The sequence below is a fragment of the Bacillus rossius genome (genome assembly GCF_032445375.1).
Source record: "Bacillus rossius redtenbacheri isolate Brsri chromosome 9 unlocalized genomic scaffold, Brsri_v3 Brsri_v3_scf9_2, whole genome shotgun sequence".
NCBI classification, from domain to species: Eukaryota; Metazoa; Arthropoda; class Insecta; order Phasmatodea; family Bacillidae; genus Bacillus; species Bacillus rossius.
The window spans coordinates 14,471,766-14,495,617 of record NW_026962013.1 but is presented as its reverse complement, the minus strand read 5'-3'; the positions used below and the strand labels follow the sequence as shown (position 1 = coordinate 14,495,617).

The window sequence follows — 23,852 nt, the reverse complement described above, 5'->3', positions numbered from 1 at the left end:
AATGTTTCTCCAAACTCAATTCTTTATCTTGTTAGGTCAACAAAATCAGTTTTGAAAAAAATTGTTTCTAGAACTCAATTCTTTATTTTTTTAGGTCAACAAAATCGGTTTTTAAACGTATAAATCAGGCTAAGCCATCAAATATTTTGTCGCAGCAAGTAAACATTTATCTCGCCATACAGGATAAATTATATTTTTTATCAAAGTAACATTTCTTCTTGTGTAGGGTGGAGTGGACTGGCCTTTACGTACGACGACGTGAGGGCCTCCGGAGGCGACGGAAGACGACGGAAGGCGACGGGATGCTAACGGAGCGAGGAAGGAACGGATGGATGGGAGGGGAAACAAGGAGTACCCCGAGAAAATCCACCGTCGCTCGGAAACGTCCGCCACGTTCCCCGGCGGGGGATCGAACACGGATGTTTTTTCAACAATGATTACCAACATGGCAAACTAAAATGCGCTTAACACACAAGAACCAGCAGCTATAATCTTTTCATCTGAAATTTAATAATAAGTGATCATTACAATGTAATGTCTATGAGACAATTTTTTTTACATAAAATGTATTGCCATACACATTTACAAAGCGCAGACTAAGGAAATAATTTCACGGACTTTCGTAGTTTTTCCATTGGTTTTAAAAAGTTACCTATACTCAATGGTTTGACTATTCACGATTGTGCAATTATATATTTATATCTCTTAAATTTAACTATAAATAACCACTAAAATAAGATTAGTAATATATAATTTACTCAATTTTTTTCCAATAAATATTGCATCCAAACGGTTGTTTCTAGTGGTTAGAAGAGCCTGCACTAGATTGCGGCCGAGTGATCTGACCAGCCTTGCACCAGCCTGAACCCCCGAGGAGGGGTGAGCAGGGAAAGATGATACGTATGCTGTGGTCATGACTAATCCACCAACAATTAAACAGCCCCCCCCCCCCCCCTTTACAAAAATAAACGACTAACTTCTATCCCAGGTACGTCTTTACGAAAATATTACAGGAGACTAGTACTCGTTCGCGGCGATTAGTTTTGAATCTTTGAGTCAGTTCTAAATAACTCTCTGATAACTTGAATGACTAAGAAAAATTACTCATAAACTCCATAATCAGATTTATCTGTAAATTCCATCAAAGTGGATAAAAACATTACGTTATATTCATAACTCTTATTGCGCTTGAGAAACCATTCAACAAAATAATATTGTTCTACTTAGTTAATTCCCTTAACATAATGTTTTGGATTTTTAATACACAAATCAAAGGACCATAACCAATAATAATAACAGCGCTGTTTCTTACAAGGTGTCTGGTATAGAAACATCATTAAATACACTATTATATCACGAAAAATTATTTATTTTATGTATTAAGGGGTTAAGTACCAACAATACGATACTCAACAATATAGAGAGCAACAAGTTGGCGTTTCATAAATAAAATTGTATCATTAGTAATGGTAGTGAAATTTCATTGTTTCGTGAAAATTATTGCATGAATGCCCTTACCTTGCAGAGAAATTCATTACTCACAGGCACGTTATTTTCCGGTGAAAGATTACTCAACAGCACGCTAATTTTTTACAAAAAAGGTAATCTACTTTTACTGACCTATACCGCACTGTTTTCGGGGGATTCGTGCGCAAGCTTTCAAAAACAAGTTTTTGTACACCTGTGAGGTTCGCAACCCGCAGTACGTGCAATATGCCACGGCTGCGGCACAGCAGGGGAAGCGAGCACGCAAAATGAAATATGAATGAACTCACGAGAGCTTTAGGCATGCGTGGACGTTGGTTTCATTACATCAAGCCACGACATCGTGGTAATAATTAATGTCATTGTTCTCAGCAGTCGTGTAAAGGGCAAACCCAAGTCCAAGGAATAAAAAAGGGACAGCATGTTGTACGTAAAAAGTGTTGGAAAGTGAACACCGATGTGAAATAAGCTCTTTTTAACCATTTGAAGCAAATGTACGGATGCAATATTTGTTTGTAAAAAAAAATTAAAGTACATAGTTATGATATTATATTTATTGTTATTTCTAGGTAAGTTTCAGCGAGGTAAAATTAAATAAAACACTAATAATTTAAAAAAAAATCATAAATAGTCAAACCATTGAGTATGGATAACTTTTTAAAATTAATGGTAAATTTATGAGAGTCAGTGAAATTGCTTACTTCCTTACTCTTTGTAAACGTGCATGGCAATACATTCTATGCAATATAAATAAGTCAGATAACAATAATTTGTCGTAGGTGACTTTTTTTGGATCAGTTCTTACTATTTAATTTAATTTAAAATTATAGTTTAGGGTTCTTGTATGTGCGTAACCCTATCATTTTATGTAATTTAGTTGTAATTTATACAATTCTGTTAGTGATAATTGTTAAAAAATACAAAGTTAAAGAATTTGTGTTTAACCTTCACTTCATATAAAACATTATTTTCATTAACAGTTTCAATAAAACATTTAGACATTCTTTTAACAAGTCTTTCCCACTATTAACAATCTTATACTACAAAAAAATTAAATAAATGAAGCAACACATTCTAACAATAATTTGTGTCTATGGTACATATTTAGCAATGAAACAATAGAGTCTTAACCAAACCAGACGATTGAATGGAGAACGATAAAAAGTTTTATGTATTATGAATTCAAAGTACATATACTTGAATATCTGTTAATAAAGTTATCGTCGCAGGTTTCACTGATTAGAAGCTTGATTTAAATCACTGCAAGGTAACCGTATTTATCGGTAGACTTATTTTTTTTTTTAAGCAAAGGGCTACCAAGTTGTTGTGGCAAAATACATGTTTCTCTAGTGTGTTAATTTTTTGTAGTTTCGCAAACAAATTTAGTTTGTCAGAAAAAGTTTCTCCTGTTTAGCATTGGAATTGTGCCCACACACACACCATCACGAGTTTTTCGTGGAAATCCTTAAACGTTTAACAAACACTGACCTACCTGGTGGAGTAATCTGTGCCAACTAGATTTACGCACCACGTTCACCTTTACGCGATTTCCCTGGAAAAAAAATGGCGTGCGTGACCTTCATTGTGTGACACCTTTGCCTGGTTTGAATGTCGCTACTATAGATCACCCGCGGCGGTTGGGGCTTGCTACTAGCGACTCTGGGAGATTCTGTTCGCACTCGCTGATATTTAAAAAAAAATGGGTGCGTTGTCACCGCGTGCGTTAGAAGAGAAAACTCATTTTCAGTTATCCTACTGAACGACAAAAAATTTTTTTTTCAATGCTTCACCTGGACGATAAAAATAAACAATAAAGTATGCAATGAAGGTTTTCACTGGAGGTTCAAAATTACAACGGAAAACCTGCAAAGAGTCTTACAGTTGTCTGACTCTCTACTTTATTTGTTATTTCCTCTTCCCCTCCCCTCTGTGCGTCATCGAGCGCCCAATCCTGATCGTTGCACTTTCCGTTACGTCATTACCTCGCGAAGTCATTAGAAACGGATACAATTCCGTACCCATGTATGCTAACAGCACGGGCGATATTAGACAAATAACGTACTGGCGAGGCGTGTCACACTACAATTAATTATATTTTAGCACTAAATAAATTGATCATGTCTGGTGGCAAACAATTTTTTTTATTAAGTGAAAACTTCTTGAGCGATTTTTGGTAGGGTCAAGACCAACATGCTAGTGACGTGTTGCGCCAGACTGGCGACGCGCAGCGGCCTGTGTATATGTACACGCATATGTACACCAATACATTGTATATACTCGACTGTATTTCTTCTCTTAAGAGTTTTTGACGTGACAACGTCTAATAAATCGATGAACGCCGGCTGCACGCAAGAAAAAGTGGCCCCTTACGCACATTGTCCCGTTGCGCGGTGTCCCGTTACGCTCATTGTACGCTAGCGCCACATCTATCTCTCTTCCACTCGATTGGAACAACCATCTATTTGACTTTTTCGAGGCACATTAAACTTGAAACACTCCCATTCGTTTCCTACTTTTCCTATCATCGTCCTATCCTTAACAGAATAACACAGATTGGAAGAAGTTAAATAGCAAACATGTATAAAAGTTATAGTTAAAATAATCTCTTCGTTAAAGTAATAAACATATTTGAATTAATGAGTTCAAATAAAAGTAAATTTATCAATTAAATTGTAGATTTCATTTCACTCCTTCTTTGTATCCATACAAAATGGTGATAATTCAATAAAAATGATTCAATTTTAGTCATAAAAGTATGCAATCATTTCATCAGTGTTTTGTTATGACGTTGTTACGTTAAAACTATCGTCCGTAAACCGACTTTACAGACAACCAATTTTTTTTATTATAAACTTGTAAAACGACGTAATAATATTTTTTTACTAATATAAAATAAAGTTTTTTTGTCATATGTTGGTAAAGTAAATTTTAAAAACTTTCAAAGTTGGTAATGGCTCCGTGCATACTAGACACATCTGCTGCCATCTATTGGTCTGGTGTGACAACAACGATACGGGTTTCCACAAAGAAATCTCCGAACTGTCCGGTATTATTCTCTAGCGTATATGGATAGACTTAATGACACAGTTTGACGAAAGAAGCCACGAATCACTGCGCTCGATCGGACACCATAGATTAGCGAAGAATTGTTTTGGATGTAATTGATATTTTTTGTGTCTTTGAAGTGTGCCACTGTCTTTCTGGCGTATGACCTTTTACTCTAGGTTTTCGAATGTGTTGGAATAATAGCAAAATATATTTGAAAACGAGGGAAAATGTAATTGTGTCTATTTCATTTTCAAGTTACATATTGGATCTTATTTACTAAGTTAATAAAATATCTAATTACAGTTATAAAAACACTTGACGGTTATTGCGTTTAAATGGCGAGTGATACCGACCCTCAGTAAGAATACTAGTCATGGTTAACTGTAAATGAATTAATTGTGGTTTTAAGTGAGCGTTTTGGAGGAAGTTATCAATTATTAGAAATGTCATACGCAGAGTAATTTAAAAACTACTATTGTGATTGGCCTATCAGTACAGATACTGTAGCCTGTAACGGAGCTGGAAGAACGCAAGAAGGAGAATCGCGCAGTAACGGGAGCAGTCCTGACGCAGGTTAGTTCCGTAACGAAGCAGCCCCGGGCTGCCGCAGCCATCGCGGTCCCCGCGGCCAGGGGGTGCAACTGAACAAGCGGAATATGTCCGTTAAAAAAAACTGAGCGTTTGAGAAAATTAAGATTCAAATCCAAAGAAAACATAGAAATTTCTTACACATTAATGATTTAAATAAAAAGAAAGTAATTTATGGAATGTTGTATTAAAGGAGTGGCGTATTGAGTACAGTTGCAAAATGTTATACTTAGGAATTTTTTTTGACCATGTTGAATTATCTTGGCAGCAATGAAATAAGCATGGCTGCCATGTGCAGACGTGTGCACGTGTGTATATATATATATATATTTGCAGTGGGGCCACTTCCCTCCTTCCTGCACCGGGAGTGGCGTGCAGGGGGAAGGCCTGCGGAGGTGACGAGTCCTCCGCGACCTTGACATTCACGTCCGCGCCGTCCAAGGTCGCCGTCGACGGGCGGGAAAACCGCCCGGTCCACCCCACTTGACTTCCACGGCGTGTGACCCCCGGGGCGCCGCGTGGTCTCGGGCTTGCGATGAGTGTCGCGGCATGAGGAGCTGGCTGGCACGGTGCGCGTCATTTGACCTAAAATTCATATCTCCTAAACGTCACTTGACCTAAAATTTAAAATAATCCTTCAGTCATTTGACCTAAAAGTCATTTGCCCTAAAAGTCATATCTCCTAAACCTCACTTGACCTAAAAGTCAGTTGCCCTAACAGTTATTTGCCCTAAAAGTCATATCTCCTAAACCTCACTTGGCCTAAAAGTCATTTATCCTAAACCTTACTTGGCCTAAAAGTCAGTTGCCCTAAAAGTTTGCGCTAAAAGTCATATCTACTAAACGTCACTTGCCCTAAAAGTCAATTCGCCTAAAAGTCATTTGCCCTACTAGTCATTCGACCTAACAAGCATTCAGCCGAAATTCATTTTAGGTCGAATGACTTTAGGGCAAGTGGAGTGTACTCGGCTGGCAGCCCGGCGGACATATAGACCAAGCACCCAAGCCCCGCGCATGGTAGACTCTGTCCAACTCTTTCTTCCAGAACCATTCTTCTGTTTCCCGTAACCAACCTGCTTGATATTAATGCATGAAATTTTGCATCCCGCATGTTAAGTGCCCAGGGTTTTCCCTGTGTCTACGCAGGTTTTCACATGGACTCAACGTATCTAGTTTTAGTCTAGATTTAAGAGTATGGGGAGTTACTCATGGCGCCAATCGCTGCCATGGCTGGCCAATCCCCCTCCTAGCACATGATGCATGCTACCCCTCCCTGCATGGCTAACACCCTGCATGCTTAGAGCGTATAGGCCTGAGACGAACTTAGTATCCCTCCTAACTCGGAACCCTCCCCAACACACTTAGCTTTTAGTTAGGTTAGGAAAAAAAAATCGCAACGCTGCACATTTACAGTCGTTCACAGCGCACGCAAGTCGCAACACGTCTTGCGCGCCGTGTTTCCGTATCTGTGTTTCGTCCAGTTGCTCGGAAACGGAAAAAAAAAAAAAAAAAAAAACGAAGCACAAGAAAATGTAAATAAAAATAATAAAAATAAGTAGGTTACAAAAATAAAAGGTTCGACCCAAACCATACCACGCAATAGTCACCAACATTACTTTAAACCCAAACATTTTTGGTTGTGTAGAAAAAACTCAACTTTGCCAGATAATTATGCAAAAAAAAAAGTGGAACGTAAGGATAAAACAATGACCTGGAACGGGACACGCCCCCGTAAGCAAGCAGTTTCAGCGCAGGACCAGAAGGATGGTCCAGGAAGAAGAGTTTCAAGGCCTGCCGGGGTCAGCACCTCCGGTCTGGGGCCCTAAGTGGCGAGAAGCGCGGCTGAGTTAAATAAAGATAAGTACGTATTTCGGTCTTAATGCATCCAGATCTCGCATCCCAGTACACTGTCAGAACTCAACAGTAAGTTTACTGAACTTTTATAAACTGAATATTTGTAGAAACTGAACTGCATCACGTCTTCCTAGCTCCGTGCTCAGATAACACTGCACGTGGGAAGAAGAAGGGCGATTTTTGCTGAAAATTGATTATTCTCGATTGTTCATGTTCGTCGAAAATATGCAATAGTGAAGAAGAAATTAGGAGACTTGTCAAGCAACATTAATATAACTTTTTTTAAAAAAACGTGGACGGTTGATTGGAATATGTTAGCTACAATAAAATGTGTGTGAAATCGTGTGAAAGATTGGTTAGGTATGGTAAGCTATATGTTAAAAATACTATAAAATAATAATGGTAAATTTATGGTTACGTTAAGTTAGCTGTATCTTAAATTGGTAATTCCTAACCAACCATTAAAATAATTTTACAGTATTTTTAATGTAGCTAAAATAACCGACTATCCATTAATTTATTAAAAGTATTTTATATGTAGGTAACCTAACTTAACCGATATTTCTCACGATATAACCAAATTTGAATATTTACCCCAAACCTTAAGATGGTGAATTTTTTAAGTTATGAAATGATGAGAGTAAATTTTTACGATGCGCACCATGCACACGATGGATATACATAGAGATTGATATTGAATACTGGTCCATATCATTAAACATTTGCTTATTGTAAATATTAGTGACATTGTGTCTATACAATTATTAAGTAGTTTATGTTCCCGCATTTATAATTTATTCACATTGTATATTATAAATTATTACATTATTATTTAATACATAATTACAATTAAGAAATTAGAATAAACATTTGCCATATTTATTGATTTTCATTATCAGTTAAAATTTATATTGATTATTTTATTAAATCAAATAATTAATTGTATATTGTAATTTATAATATCAATCCAGTAATTTTATTATTTTATTTATATTAATTATTTGCATGCAAAAACATAAGTAAACACACCCATTGTTATGTTATACATTTGAAAATACTATCAAAGTTGAAGTTCAAATATTTAACATCTATTTATAGGAAGTTCGTTAAATTATTCGCAGTTACGGAAGGAATGAATTAATAAATGATAAAACACTCAAAAATGTTTTTTTTTTTGCAAAACTCCGTTCCCCCGGAGAAACCCCCGGAATGGCCACCGCATGGGGAGCCCAAGAAAAGAAACGGGCTCCCCATTTGGAAGCCACCTGGAAGGTTTTTTTCTGTTCCACCCACCGTTTCTTTGGTAGCCTGACTTGTTACAAGGGATTGTATTCCTACCAGAGAAAATGCCACCATTTTGTCTGGGCAATCCACCTTGGAGGAGCCGGGGCGCGAACCCGGGTCCTACAAGTCACAAGGCAGGCGCTCTACCCCCAGAACCAGAGTGGTAGAGCGAACACGTACTCTCTTCTTAACAGCAACAAGACGGGTTCAGTGTTTAAATATTTTTTTTTGCTTACAATTAATGTAATTTTTTGCTCTGTAACAGTAAAATGCCCTAAATGAAGAAACAAATAAACTTTTAAAAATATTTTTTTATTAAAAATTATTTAAAAAAAAAACATTTGAATATTACATTTGCACTTATTTTTGTCCACCCAATACGATCTTGAACTTCCCCGTACATACTCCGTACCTAATCCCCCATTCCTTATCCATCCCCTTTCTTCCAGAGTTTACTCTGGTGTTGTTAGAACCTTTGAGCAGCTTGTTTATTGAATCAGTCTTGCAAACCCCCTCACACTAAATATCTTGAACCTCCGGACGTTATAATTTGCTATAATAGTCCCGCACTAGCAAAATTATATATAAAAAAAATTGCTCGCATTCCCACTCCTTTCCCGGGAAATCCTACAGATTTTCGTCCCTGGTAATTATATTTTAATATTTTAAGTTTACATATATTTTTTTTTAAATAATTAATGATTAAAAATCACTGAAGATTAATAAGATCATGTTTTGAGAACATGTCAAGGAACTAAGATTTTTGAGGGAATCGGAGCATTCAATACTTTTAACGAAAAGATGGCCGCCGTTGTGATGTTTTTCTTTTACGTCACGAGTCATCCCAGAGATACGTGCGTGGCTGAATTCAATAAAAACAAAGGAAAGTTATTCCAAGAAAATTTGATTGTGTTTAATGGCCACGATTCATTCGCTCGTACGCATTCATTCGTCTGGCCTCTTTCTAGCACGAGCGGTCCAGTTCGCAGTGGGACATTTCTCGCCGCGTAGACACGAACAAGAGAGCGTGGAAGGCGGAAGTGTAAGCCAGATTGCCGAGGAGGGGGGGGGGATATAAGGGGAGGGGCAGATTGTCGTTACGTCATGACACACCCGCCTCGCGTGGTACGCCTGTAGGTGGAGCGGTGAACCACGAGGAGGGGGGAGGGGGAGGTTTGCGGGGTGCGTGACCAATACAACGGTCACCTGCCACGCCATCTTAGCTCTCGTTGTACGGCAGTTGGTAGGAGTGATTTCGCGAATGGAACGGAAGTCGCATGGAACGGAAATGTGTAACCACGGAGGCTGCCATCTGTGATGGATGGCGCGAAAAATGTTCGCAAAGCCAAAAGGAAGACTTTATAGTATTAACTGTTAAGTGTGAATTTGAACAAGATGTGCAGTATTCTTATATAATTACATGCAGAAAATCAGGTCAGAAACTGGGGTTTTAGTATATCTTTTTAAAGGTATTTTTGGTTTTATCGGAGAAAAAATTGTAGCAACAGAATATAATGATTTGGTGCACGGTGGGGATTAAAAACTTTTAAGGAAATTATAAGTTATGCGTACTTTTCGGGAAAAAAATTTAAATTTAAAATTGCAATAATATAATTAATTTAACAAAATAATAAAAGGTTTAAACTATTCTATAAATACGGTCGGTAAAGTATAAATTCAATCAAATTTAAAGATTTAATTACATAGTTGTCAATATTAATATAAACACGCGTATAAAATAAATTATTTAATTAAGTAAACTAAAAGTAACTAATCCATGTATTTATTCATTAATTATGAAAATCAATAAATACGCCGAGTATTTTTTTAAATTTATTAGTTTTAATTATTTATCAAACAATATGTATAATGTATAATGCAAATAAATTATAGTTACGGGAACATAACCTCACAAACACTCCCATAAAAACGACCAGGAGTCTACTAAACCTTCACCATACACTCCCTGCCAGCGACAACGGAAGCTTACAAGCAACCTGACATCGTAACACATACTGGAACATAACCTCATTTGTATAAACACACAAAAAAAAACTTGAAAAAGTTTATAAACACAATTATATCACTAATATTAACAATAAATAAATGTTTTTAATGATATGGACGAGTATTTAACATCAACCACTAAAGTATAAGATTTAAAAGCACATACATGATTTTTACTTTTATGTAGCCATTTTTTTTTTCATCCTGTGAGGAATTCTGTGGCGTTGTGCGCGTGATTCGTAAAAATTCACTCTCATGATTTTTGTTTTTTCATAACGCGCCTGAATATGTATAACTTCAAACAGGCCTATTTCTCGAGAAAAAACAATTACTACAAATTTATTTCGAATATTTTTTTTGATTCAGCACCGTAATTAATTGGCCTATCGACTCTCTCTCTCTCTCTCCCCCCCCCCCCCCCCCCCCCCCGCAAAATTTTTTAGAATGTTATTTAACCTGAAAATACAGGGTATAATTACGGTTACTATTTTATAAGTCCAAACTAAGCATTTTTTTTTATAAAATTTATTATCTTTAAAATAACCACAGCAAGTATTTATATTTATTTCACAAAATGAGTTAAAAATGAAAATAGTAACAGAAAAATAAAATTAGCTGTAGTTTTGTAAAAATATTCTAAAATTTCATTGGATGCAAAAAAAATATTCATTTTTTTTGTTTGTAAAAAATTATAATGGTTGCACATTTAAAAAATAAACGGGGTTGGGCTCAGGGGTCCACCCTGCGCCACCCTTGTGGGGGCCATGGTTCCGGGGCACGCTGTACGAGCGCCGGGGGGTTGGAAGAAGGAGGGGGGGGGAGGAAGCGCGCGGGGAAAGAGTCGTGGTCGAAACGCGCCGGGCCGTGACGGAACTCGAGGACGATGCCGTGTATACCAAGTGACGTAATTAGCGGGAGTCGCCAGGCGGCAGGCAGGACTGGCTGTCACGCTACAGTTAGCGCCCACGATGGTTGGAATGAAAAAAAAAAAAGTTCAAGGGGGAACGGGGGTCGGGACAAAAAAAAATAAAAATAATAGCGACCCTTGAACCCGACCGGAGAAAGAGACGGGGACGTAATTAGCGTTGCGAATAATGAGACCCTGGGAAGAGACCCATGCACCCTGATGCTGCTGTCTCCGGGCCTACTGCTGACAGTATGCCAGCCTTTACTTTGGAGCATTGTCACGGACATACGCAACATGCTCGTTCTCACTGCATGTCATAGAGTAACCACAAAGAATGGACAAAAAAATGCACAAACACAAAAAAAAGGCTTACTTAATATGTTTATTATAGGTTTAAAAAAATTTAATCTTAATGTATTTGGCATGAGATTCATTTTCATGGGTTTTTTTATTAAAAATATTACTGTCCCGTGTTTACCATCAAAAATATGTATCAATTGTGATATCAGTAACAACGTAGTTTAATACGCGTTAATCAGGTTTTGTCACGTGCTAGTAATTAGTTTTTATTGCATCTTGTAAGTTGTTTACCGTGATTTTGTTTATCGTCTTTTATTTAGGTTAGCTTAGTATTGTTCGTTTGTTTTGTTGTAACTTTAAATTGAATTTTTTACTTCGCCACTTAAATTAATTCGATAAATAAATAAATGCAAATATTGTAATGGGGACAATATGGGAAACTGGTTAGAAATACGCGAGACGAGTGATGCCAGCGAACCTGGCGGCGTGGAGTGTAACTACGTTTCAAGTGCGTTAAAATTGTTTTACAGTGGTGGCATCTAGCGGCGTGGAGTGTAAACATAGCTATAAAGAAATGCGGTAATGTGTCTCGCGCTTCGCCAATGCTAATCGGCCAGAGTTTCCCATATTGTCATGTTACGATATTTGATCAATGTCAGCACAGCACAGCACAGCACAGCACAGCACAGCACAGCACAGCACAGCACAGCACAGCACAGCACAGCACAGACAGTTGTCTCGTCGTCGTCAGTCCAATGTGTTAGTCTGTGCCGTGCTATTTTTTCCCCTAAATATTTCTTTCCACGTAATTTTATATGCTGCCTACGCATTCATACATTTAACATCAGCTGATTTTCGCCTTTTTTTTTTTTTTACTGTGTGTGTTTGTCAGTTCTTGTGGTGTATCTGTGACCTACAGTGAAAAACCAGCAACGCCGTGCATGTCCGTAAAAAGTGTTTCAAAACCAGTCTTCCCCTTTTGCAAGGATCATCCAAATAACTTAAACACTCGCCTTCAACTGTCAGTTACATATTAAATTAGAATTTTTTTTAAGAAATAAACTTTGCACGCAATCTCCCTGGCGTGACCATTCGATTGAGTAACGACCATCTAAAAGAGCCGAAACATCCACACTTTCACCCTTTCAACACGAGCGGGATGCACAGAGTGGTGTAAAGGAACGCAACATAATCAATCTCTCTCTGTCTCTCTCGCGGGCTGCGCAGTAACACGCGCTCCGAAGTTACGTAAAATCACTTCGCCGACGGGCCGGCGCGTTCCAAACCAGTTGTAAACGCCAAAAGGGCCCGTACGCCAGTTTGCCGCGGAGAGATATGTGGAACCGGGGGCGGGGAGGGGGAGTAGGGGTGGGGGATGGGGGAGTGGCGGAGCTACGAGCAGATAGACCCCCTCCCTCCCTCCTCCAACCACCTTCAAAACAACCAAGTAGGACACTCTCTCGATTTCCTCTGGATGGGCGGCTTGTAGCTGGCCCACGTGTTTGCACCGGCCGTTCAAGCGCCTCTTTTTTTCTGTGCCATTGTAATGTTGGTGGCACTTGCTCAACTTATTTATTTATAATTATTTTTCTTTTTTTTTGGCGAACTGGTTTCCACACGTTTTCAGTATTCTACATTGGTGTTTGTTAATGGTAATATGTCATTTAAATATTTAAAAGTTAATTCTGAACGAAGTTGTAATAATTATAATTATGTGTAATTTAAATGTTTGAACACATCAAGTTTTTTTTTTTATTGTGTCAATGTATTTTTTTAAAATCTATTATGAATAATGTGTTCACAATTTAATTATTGTAGTAAATATGTGAAGGTATATTTAAAGAATTATAAGTCAATCTTTTTTGTAATAGAGTTAATGCTCCAGTAATTATCGATCCTTTTTGTTTTTCAAAAAAGTACTCTCTACGAGTGCTATGTTCAATGTTCTTCTTCGTCTTGCACTTGCCGACCACAAACGGTCTTTTCCAGCACCTTGACGCCATGTTCTCGTAACACTAAATTCTTTCGTGTGAGAGTTTGTGATTTTAAGATGCATTAAGCATCTTTAAACCGCACTAAGTGGTAAGTTTTGTTGTATTATTTATTAAGATCATCGGGTAATGTTTGTAGCGCCGGGCGTGTTAATATTCTTTGTTATTTTTATGTTGTTAATTAGCGGTTCCACGCTACCGGCCATGCGGTTTACTTGATCCAACTTGTGCTGTGGTGTTGGGGCCTGTCCTCAGCAGCCCGGAAGCAAATGAAGTGACCGCACCTAAATCAGGAAAGCCAACGGCTATTTATTTATTTTTTTGGCATGAATTACTAACCTTTTTTTTTTCTCAACGCTACCCTATGTGGAAAATTTTGTGGACTTAATCTCATCGGACTTTTCGTCAACCATGTTTTCTCTTCTGTTTAATGAAATTTTTTTTGGACCAACGAAACGTTTTATCTAATATATAATTTTGGAAACAACGAAACAACGTAACATGGCCTAAAAATATGTTGATATAATTATAAACAAAGAAAAATGTAATTAATAAGTAATTTACAAAATTAATCATGTAGAAATTAATATAATTTTTTTAAGGTGTGTTTTAATAAGTTTTTGTAAAATCTTGTGCATGGGGGCCCCTAGTTAAGATAAAATTAAATATAATAAAATATAAATATGTTTAAACAACTACTATGTTAACAAAAGAATTAATGTTCCGAAAGATATTTACCTTTCAGTTGAGATTATTGACACAGTCATGGTGTTACTTTAAATAATTATCCAAATAAATTATTTATCTGAAAATTCTTTTATAATCATTACGTAATTCTCCAATTGTATATTGTAAGTGTGCATGACCAGTCAGCCCTGTTTACACTCAAACTAACCTCTCCGCACATCAAAACACTTCATGAGCCTTGGTCCACGAGCTTTCAGCATCCGCCTGCCTCTATTCATAACCTTAAAAATATGTGAAGGGAGGTAAGGTGTGGTGCATTTCTCTCGGGGCGTATCTCCGAGAGATGCTGTCAACTGTAGTCGTCACCGTTGTGCGAGTTCCGGAATATCTTTCCACCTGTATTCCCGTTCCATACACACATTTTTGACGTGATAACGTCTTATAGATCGATGAACGCCGGGCTGCACGCACGAAAAAATTATCAAGTACCGCCTGAGCCAAGCGTGCAAGAACCGGCCAACCACCGTGCGAGAAAAAAATCTTCTGTAATATCAAACAGGTTAAGGCGGTTTTTTTAAACTAATTGTTCGTGATTATATTTAAACAAATTATTTGAATTAAATTTGTAAAAACTATAAATAACATTTGAAAATTAAAAAAAAAAAAGTATGCAAATTTTTCATCAATGTTTTTTTTTTATGACGTTATCACGTAAAATTATCGTCCGTAAACCAACTTAACAGAAAAACACCGCCCCCCCCCCCCTTTTTTTTTTTTGTGAACGGTAATGTTCACGTAGAACTACGGATGTTAACGAATGTGAAGACAGCTTGTGTGACTACAGCGTGGGTTCGACGCGCCGGTGCCAGCGAGGTCGGCTGCCGGGGTCGCGCGTGCCGGCGGCCTGGAGGTATCCCTGGAGCCGAGATCCGGGGTCACTTCCTGCCCTCCTTCCTTCCTCCCACGAGCCGAGTTCATTTGTTCTCTTTCGTTTTTGACGTGGCAACGTCTAATAAATCGATGAACGCCGGCTGCACGCACGAAAAAGGATGACTCATTGTCCCGTTACGCACATTGTCCTGTTACGCACATTGTCCCGTTAAGCTCATCGTACGCTTGCGCCGCATCTATCTCTCTTCCACTCGATTGGAACGACCATCGATTTGACTTTTTCGAGGCACATCAAACTTCAAACACTCCCATTCGTTTCCTACTTTTCCTATCATCGTCCCATCCTTAACAGAATAACACAGATTGGAAGAAGTTGAATAGCAAACATGTATAAAAGTTATAGTTAAAATAATCTCTTCGTTAAAGTAATAAAAATATTTGAATTAATGAGTGCAAATAAAACTGAATTTATCAATTAAATTGTAGATTTCATTTCACTCCTTCTTTGTACCCATACAAAAAAAATTGGTTGTCTGTAAAGTCGGTTTACGGACGATAGTTTAACGTGACAACGTCATCACAAAACATTGATGAAATGATTGCATACTTTTATGAATAAAATTGAATCTTTTTTTATTTTAATAATAAAAGAATAAATACTTGAAATTATACAAGTAATCAGATTTTTAAAATGCAAGAATAATTAACCTTTATTGCCGAAATTGTTGTAATAAGCAATGAAAACCACATTAACTTGTCACTGCACTTTATAAACAGTCGAAGAAACAGTTCACGTGTAGATGTAAGTTGTATGCTGCCGCTGTCTTTCTTCTCCTCGGACGCATAGGCCAATCGAGTGGAAGAGAGATAGATGCGGCGCAAGCGTACAATGAGCGTAACGGGACACAGCGTATCGGAACAATGTGCGTAACGGGACACTTTTTCGTGCGTGCAGCCGGCGTTCATCGATTTATTAGACGTTGTCACGTCAAATAGTGATAATTAAATAAAAATTACACAATTTTATCCATAAAAGTATGCAATCATTTCATCTATGTTATGTTATGACGTCACGTTAAACTATCGTGCGTAAACCGACTTTACAGACAACCAATTTTTTTTTCTCAAGGGCTATTTTCATCATTCTAACTCGATACCGCCCTTGCACAAATTATTTTTTTGGGAAATATTTACCTAGTGTCGCGCAAGTAATGGTAATATTATAAACGTAAATTTAAAAAAACTGCGTTTTTCAAGATTTTGGATTTTAATTTTTTTTTAATTCATAAATGATTAATTTATTTTATTAAGAATGAATTTTTTTTATTTACAGTAAGGCTACATGCGAACTGTTGATTCAACACTGTATACCATACAAATTTATGTTATCGATTCAAGTTAAAACTTCTTAAAAAATAATTAAACTACGATTGATAAGACTTTTTATTTAAAAAAAAAAATAGTGTTTTGGTTATCCATTGCATTTATTTGAAATCTTGAGAAAATACACAAAATTATAGCAGGAATGCTTACATTCCGCCATATAGGTTTTATGGAATTTTTTTCTAAACAAAACTGCGACTGCTGTGCTCCGTCTGCAAGTGAAGCGGTAGCACAACTGCTTACTTCAGCCAGTTTGAATTTTTACATTTTTGCTATAATTTTTAATTTTAAGCTCGTATTTATCCAAAATGTCAACACGTACCTAGGTGTAACCAAGAAAATTATTTAAATATATGTTTCTTCGAGCAACATACACATTAAGCTCTTATATAAGACTGCCAGTAATCAATTAAAATCCTGTAGGCTTAGTTAATATTCCGTGTCGGTTAAACCACCTCTATCGTTATCTTTGCACATTTTGTTGTAAAAATAAAAAAAACTCGGGTGGAAATTGCCGTAGTTGCGTGGAGTGACTTAGACTGCTGTTGTCCCAAGCTCTCTGTTCCGGACAGCCGGATAGTGTGTGTCTATGGCGTATATCTGGCAACAGAGCACACCGAAGCGAGGAAAGCGGCAATTGCATAAATCGTGCATTGGAAAAGAGAGGGTAAGTGCCCAATTAAATGCACACTGCAAACAAACTCGCCAGCAATAAGGTGGAACACAAATCAGCCAATCATTGACCATTTGCGAGCTGGCCAGGTTCGATCCCGATCATAAAGTGATGGCCAGCAATTACAAGTATGTAGTAAACATTACTCGGAAAATTGTTGCCGGTAGCGGTATTGGATGTAGTTCGTCACGTGCCATCACTAGGCCTAGGTAAGTTAAATATCGCCTGAAAAAAAAAGTGAGTAGCTCCAGCTCTTTGACTTAATCATTTGCTATCAACAAAATAAAACAGAAAACGTTCTCTAGTTTACTATACGATTTTTCTCCCGTGAACGATTTTCTCACCTGTTATTAAATTCATACGATTTAACCCGTAGAAGTGGAGTCACAAAAATATAACCGTAACCTAATACCATTCACCTGTAGGTATAGAATATGCAATAACGTAGAACATGGGTCGTGTGCACAAGAAATGACCGCCGTGTTTTAGAACCCATTAATTCATAACCATTGTGAAAATAAGTATAATGGGTGTGTACTTTTGCAAATATATCTCTGTCTCTAACGATTTGTGACTTCACTCTGGAGCTATTCTACTTGAGTAGGTTCTGTTCAAACAGCGATCATCAGCAAATGTTAAAGTTTGTGGTAGTTTGGTTTCCATTAACGTAAAGTGAAAGAAACATTAGTCTGGCAGTTAGTTTAATTACCTCGTTTACACCTAAATAGGGCTTTCATCGTCGTTCTTTCCTGACTTCGTCCGGTGCTAAGTAGGTTTCAAACTGACCAGAGTGGCGAGAAAATATAGCTTAGAGTGTTGTTTTTTTTCTTCAATGTAATACATTCACAACACAATTTTATATTATTAATTTAAAAGCAAACACAGAAGTACAGCACAATTCCGTGCGAAAACATTTTTCTTTGTTAATCTGCGCATGCGCGAAGTCGGCGACGTTTTTAGAAGAAGAAAAAAATACCCGAGAACCAAACACCTGGTGACGTCGCCAACATAGCGAACACGGCTTTGTGTGGCCAGTGACACCTGAGGTGCAACATGCTATATTCGACTCGCACAAGCGAACATCGTACATCAAGTTCTGTCCCTGCCCGAACACGCCCGAATATTCACCTTCGGCCAACCTCGGGTTTATTTATATATATTTATATTTCTCTGTTTATTTTAATGTAGCTATGCTAACCTAACTAACCGTCCATAGTGTTTTAAAGTGTTTTAATGTAGCTAACCTAACCGACCACTTTTAATATTTGAATTCATTTTTCCTGCGCAAAAATAAAACAAATCCCGAGGTTGGCCGAAGGTGAATATTCGGGCGTGTTCGGGCAGGGACAGAACTTGATGTACATCTTAGGCTTCTCGGACGCCTATAGTTCACAAGGATGAGAGCCACGCCTGAACAGTTCCAAAGCTCTCCAAAGTTTCCGATCACTCGAGATAAAAAAAGAAAACATTTTGCAAAGATTTATACAATTCATGTTCATAGAGTATCTTAAATAACGCTACCCTAAAAAAAAACACTATTATTTATTACACTGACCAAACCTAACCTTACTTTTTAAATCGGTAAAATTCGGAACTGTTCGAATTGAGGTTGTGGCTTTCGTCCCTGTGAACTGTCCGATTTTGGCTTTTTTTTTTTGTTCTGTGCGTTTGTGTATTTATTTCTTTGTCCGTTCTGGAGGCTTTTCTACGTACAGGGATGCCCAACTGGCGGTCCGCAGGCCACATCCACCCTACGGCATCATGTCATATGACACGCTTAAAGAATCTTTCAAAAAAGAAATATTCTCAGTAGACAATGTTCAGAAGCCAAAGTATTCTTACAGAAATACTCTAAAATATTATTTATATTCAAGTAATCTATATATGTTGTACCTTGGTCAATCTTCTTAGATTATTATTTTATTTTCATGAATTTTGGTATATACTGTTTACGAAAGACTGTTCATTCATTTATTCGTTAAAATTCACAAATTGTATTTACTAGTCACTGTACAGAACATGTAAAACAAAAATTATTTTGTTAAATAAATATAATATTAATTTCTATGCGTGTGACCTTCAGATAAGTTTCAAAAAGGGTGAAGTTGGCCGTCAGTGCTGTATGCCTTAAAATGTACACCAAATATGGAGTATGTTAAAAAAATATATTTAAGTCTTTCAGTACTCACCAGAGATGTGTAACATCTAACCTCGGTAACGAGCAAATTCATGTGTTCTCATGCTCCAAATAAACATAATACAAAAATCAGAAACGAAATTTAAACTTTTGAATTCTTTAAAACAATGCCTATAGTACCTATACTTCATTAGCCAGGGAAATTTTGATGGAACAAACATGGCGTCAAAAAATATTTAACATTTTGTTGGCTCTCTAAAGCATTACGAACGCGGCGCTATCTGTTGAGTATGTTCCGAACTAAAATGTGCAGTCCAATAGATATATTGAAAAGAAAAAAAATAGCCAGAAACCTTTTACAACACATATTATAAAACCGAGTGTATGTTAATATGTATATTGGTTTTTGCTTAAATGACAAAAAATCAGTATTTAAATACTACCTACAAACACACCTTAACCTTACTAAGCCGATTAAAAGTTTCAGATTTAACATTAAAATTTTCATCGCGTTAATTCTTTTACTCAACAACAGCGTAGAATAAATAAATAAATAAATAAATAAATAAATATATTTGTGTGTGTGTGTGTTAACAATTTCTCGTGTCTCTGCAGTATGACGAACGCTGCTTTATCTCTATATTTCAATGTCAACTAAGGATTGATAAAATTCTAAGGCTTAATTTTTAAGTTATCATTATTTTTTATGATTATAAATTATAACATACAGTAGTAAATGATAGTTGTACTATTATAAACTTTAGTTTAGCTCAACAATACGCTAAGTAAATCCCCGATGTTCGCGAAAGTATATAAACGGATGAATCACGCGGGGTCACCATCTTACCGATATTTCTGAGACTTTCACAGATGGCAGCACCGTGTTTAGGAACACATTTCCGTTCCAATCGACTTCCCTATATATTTATGAAATAACTCCTACCAAATGCCGTATACCGAGAGCTACGTTGTTTACACATCAAAATCATAAACAAAGACCTTTAAAAACAATCTCCCCCAACGCAAGATTCATTCAAAGAGAGTCGTGTGTTTTTCAGCTTTAGTGTTTGGTGATGAACCTGGCAGCTGAAGTTGTTGTTTGGATTGTGGCTCAGCCTGTATACATATCTATGGCGTGTCTCATCCTTAGATTACACTATGCAATTTAATGGGAATTTACTGTCTCTTTTTAATGCACGATATCTGCTATTGGCACTGTCCTTGTTTCAGTGTCCTCATGGTCAGATATACCCATAGAGCACAAAATATTTAGACAAAACTTGATATTAAAATAGAATTTCTTTTAAATGTCCTCAAAAATTTTAATTGAAAAAAAAATTAGAATGATGATTTTGGAAATGCATATTTTTACATCGTTAGTACCTATAAAAATTTCGGGTCTTTTGACCATGAGGCATATTTAATGGAAAACCTTGTTTATTATAAAGAACTGACTGCTACAAATAGTTTCTCCTGAGAAATAATAATTTGTTCGTAGAATTTATAAATTTTTGCCCCTTTCAGAACTGTAATAAATACTTTCAGAAGATACAATTTTATTGTTTTATAAAAATTAACACGTAGTTAAATTATAAATATTCTAAAACTGTTGCAACTATCGATAGAATATAACAATAAGTCTGTTTGTGCCTGATGACCGGAAAATATGCCAGTTCCCGAAACGTCGCAACTGTTTTTTTCAAAGGAACGAATTGTGTTCGTCGGTGTTGTCGTTGTGTTGTCCGTAATACCTGTTCAGGTTCATCGTCGGGCTTATCTGTTTTGACATAAAATGATTTAGGCTTGTTTTCTGTGGGTTTATGTTATCATTTGTATTTCTTATCTTGCTTTTATGAATTTTTTTCCCACGGCAAAACAGTGCAAAACTGCAATGGCGAGTGTCCGAGAAGTTGTATCAATTGTATCCCCTTCGCAAGGATCGTTTGAAGAACGTAATAATGCGAATGTTAGCAGGCTGGGTAGTGCACTGCAATCGGCCGCGGCGCGAGACGGGGGCTATAGTGCGCGCACTCACCTCGTGTCGCGTCGCGCTGTCTGCTGCGGAGGGGGGGACAGCTTATGGGCCGGCTGGCGCGGTCGTTCGCTGGCTACTGGTCTGCGGGTCTCCGGGGACAGCCCTCGCCACCTGGTGGGGGCGCCAGGCGGCTCCTGGCGGGGGCACAGCTCCCCCCAGCAGGGCGGGGGGGAGGGAGGTAGAAGACACGACTTGGAGGAAGGGAACAAACAACAATAGCGTGTTCCGTATCACAAAAAAAAACGGAGGGCGGGGGGGGGGGGGGGGGGAATTGTCTGTAAAGTCGGTTTACGGACGATACTTTTACGTGATAACGTCATAAGAAAACATTGATGGAAAATTGCATACTTTTTTTAATTTTCAAATATCATTTACAGTTTTTTTTAATTTTAATAATTTGTTTAAATATGACCACGAAAAAACTAGTTAGAAAGCCCGCCTTTAACCTGTTTGATATTATAGAAGATTTTTCTCGCACGGTGGGTTGGGCCGGTTCTTGCACGCTCGGCTCAGGCGGAACGTGACAATTTTTCGTGCGTGCAGCCCGGCGTTCAGCGATTTATAAGACGTTATCACGTCAAAAAAAATTCATACTCTTCGTCAAATGCGAACCATGCATGCGCATCTGCAGCTCACTGACAGTTTTTTCTTTCTTTCCTTCCTTGTCAGGTTGTTGAAAACTAAACCCTTCACCTTCAACGCAACTTGTTGACTTTTTGAAGAGGATCGCATTAAATCAAGGATCGCGTTTTTCAAAAGGACCTATGCGAATGCATCATGTAAAGTAGTCGTATACGTTAATTAATTTGAGTTATCACGGAGTAATTTATCTTCGAAAGTCAGTTTATTTTTTTTTCTAAATATCAGATTTAAAAAAAACTGTGAGTGAGTCTTTCAGTACTCGCCAGTGATGTGTAACATCTAACCTCAGTAACAATAAAATTAATGCGTTCTCATGTTGCAAATAAGGAACTCGGAAACTAAATTTGACGTAGAATATTATAGAAGTTTTCGTTTTAGGCAAAAAGCAAAATGGTAACATTTTATCCCATTTTAAAAATCAAAATATAATTCTGTTTAACAGGATGATAATAACAGACCGTACCCAACCCAATCGAACCCAAATTAGGTTAGGTATTTTTATTTATTTCCTAAAAATTTTCTCACTAATCGGGGTTAAATTGATACTCTTCACGTTGTTTTGAAACAGTTACGATGTTGTTCGTGCACACGGTGGGTTAACATAACAAAAAAAAAAAAATATATGGTGCGTTTGACGCTCTTCGGTTAGTTTCGGAACAGCTACGATGCAGATCGTTCGCACGGTGTAAGCAAGTGTGAGGGAAATATTGACTTAATTCTGGTAATAAATTCCGTGCGACAATCTACTCATGGTTGGGAAAAATAAGAAATTACTCCTACCAAATGCCGTACATTAAAAATAAAATTGAGTTTGTGGTTTGATTTATGAGGTCTCACGGGATATTCCTTGCGAATTATTTAGGTTTTGAATTCGCTTGTGTATCAAACCCGGGAAAACCTTTGAGGAATGAGATATACCTGACAACTGTTTTTTTTTATTTATGAGTGGTTCTTTGGTAATTCTAAGGAGTAAAATTGTTAATATGTATGGTAGCAAGTGTTGCGAGTTATTTGAACGATTAAAAATTTGTACCCATTATCTTACCTGAAACTGGAACCTTTTTTTATTATTTTATTGATAAAGTTGTTTTTGGTACATTCCGATTACATAGAAGAGTAGGTTACATGATCTCACGCTCACAAACAACATGTTCAGCCATAATAAATAATAAAAACAGGAAAAGGTTATGCCCGTATCTCCTTTATAAATTATTATTTTTTACCATAGACCACCTGTCCTGTCGCAACTGGTGCTGTGAGCACGAAGTCGATCAAGTTTGTCGTCAGCAACACGGCAGCCATCCTCTTCACGATGTCTATGTCGAGATGTCTGAGCACACGTCTTCACACGACGTGACACCCTGTCACTGCACAGAAAAACACTGGGTCGGCAGGACCTTGGGGGAGAAACTCTAACTGTCAAGACTGAAACCTAGAATTTTGAAGCAGTTCTGGGCCCATTCGCTAGATAGCAGCTTTCATAATTTGTTTATAACATTGCTATGTTGATTTTGAGAGATAGCCTAATGCATAAGCTTTTATCAGGCAAGCAAACCAGACAAAATTAGCTCACTTTATTTCGGTTGGCACGTATTTTGTGGTGTGACATTCCAGAAATGTTGCATCTCCTACGCATTTATATAGGACATGCTTTCTTTATTACAAAACAGAATGAAGTTTTACTAAGAAATTGGTTGCCAAGTAGTAAAATTAACAATATAAATATGTTCTTATATTTATTTTCAAGATGTAATATGTAAATATTTGTCTAGTGTTTATATATACACAGATATAAAATGATCAAGAACCTTCCTGCTCTAGAAAATCTGTTTTTTTTTTCCCTTAAATTTTCGCGATTGTTTTCAGAACAAAAAATATATTTTTCTTACTCATATATTTTTTTTAAACAGTATCTAGTGTCACGTGTAAGAATCGATATG

The 23,852-nt window shown here is 37.2% G+C and overlaps 1 protein-coding gene across 1 annotated transcript in view; it reads right to left on the bottom strand.

The window, feature by feature from the left end:
- LOC134542927 (uncharacterized) overlaps window positions 1–21,343 on the bottom strand; it is a 104,336-nt gene extending 82,993 nt beyond the window's left edge. The window contains exon 1 of the mRNA XM_063387521.1: window positions 21,271–21,343. The gene's annotated coding sequence lies outside the window, so the exon portion shown is untranslated. The remainder of the gene's footprint in view (window positions 1–21,270) is intronic.
- Between the last annotated feature and the right edge of the window lie 2,509 nt (window positions 21,344–23,852).